This window comes from Microtus oregoni, unplaced genomic scaffold, assembly GCF_018167655.1.
Source record: "Microtus oregoni isolate MIOR12 unplaced genomic scaffold, Mior012 000103F_ref0000194, whole genome shotgun sequence".
In the NCBI taxonomy this organism is placed as follows: domain Eukaryota; kingdom Metazoa; phylum Chordata; class Mammalia; order Rodentia; family Cricetidae; genus Microtus; species Microtus oregoni.
Window position 1 is genome coordinate 915,953 of NW_024544717.1, and position 1,320 is coordinate 917,272.

Consider the following 1,320-nt stretch of genomic DNA (forward strand, 5'->3'; position numbering starts at 1 on the left):
GAAACAGCCATGGAGCTGGTGGCTTTCCAGTTTTCCTGGCAGCCTATGTGTGTGCTCGCAATAGGCTACATTTTTGTATAGGGACCTACACTCCTCTCCCTTTTACTGTGACAACAGCTTGTGCACTGGCCTCTATGGGACACTGAGCAGCAAGCCATCTGCCACCACCAGCGCCTGCTGTAGCCCTTCCCTACCCAGTGTGGATCCCTACAGCAGCATTGGATTCCTGACATGTTCTTCTAGCCGGTCTTAGAGTTTCCAATTAATTTTAACAGACTTTGAATTCAAATCATTTTCAGAGAGGAAGATAGACTTCTTATAATCACAGTTGATTTTCACAGTTGGCTGAGTTCAGACTCTGACATTCCCGTTGTCTTTGCTTCGTGGTTTTGCATTCTACCCACAGCTCATATTCTACTGGGAAGTTCCTTTTCTCACTCCACATACTCTGCTAAGATAGAATTTCAATATGGAAAACAAAGTCATGTTGCCAAATAAATGTGCCCATTAACCGCTTAATGAAGGTCACAGGAAAACGATAGACTTCCAGGTTTAGCCATGACTCTTCTTGACAATGCTTGAAGACATATACTAAGGATCGGGTCAAACTGGAGATGTCTTTCTTATAAACAGAAAGCTTCCCTTTAATTGCTAAGTTTGTGTTACCATCTTCAACTATTTCTCAAATTAGACGCATGGTCCAAAGTGCTCCCTCTGGAAGCAAAATAAGATCTTTCTTCCTTCGGCTGCTTTCCGTCATTGTGTTTTACCACAGTAATGGAAAGTTACTGATACAGGGAGGGATAGATCAACTTAGCAGTTTTGATTTTTAGCTTCTGGAACACACGCCCCAACCCTCACCTGCTCCTAGCCTGGCTCACCTGACTCCACAGACTGTGACTCACTTTTACCTGAGTTCCTGAGATTTGTACCAAAAGTTGCCTAAGAAATAAAAGTGAAGGCGGCAGATAATACAGGAGCACTCTGTCCTGGGAGTGAAAAGAACCAAGTGCAGTGTCACAGGATCCAAAATACAAAGGACTGGAAGAGAGCCCAGGAAGTGGCACAATACACTGGTGACTTAAAGACAGAGTGTTGAGATGGGACTTAGTACTTTGCAGTGTGATGTCACTCCAACTATGACAGCTCAAACTTCCAAATAAAATTGGGGCTGGAGAGATGACTCAGCAAGTAAGAACATTTACCGCATGATCTTGAGAACCTGACTTCAAATCCCCAGAATGCAAGTTAAAAAAAAAAAAAAAAATCTGGCTGCAATCACCCTTGCCTGTCACCCCAGCATTGTGGAGGAGAGGGCAG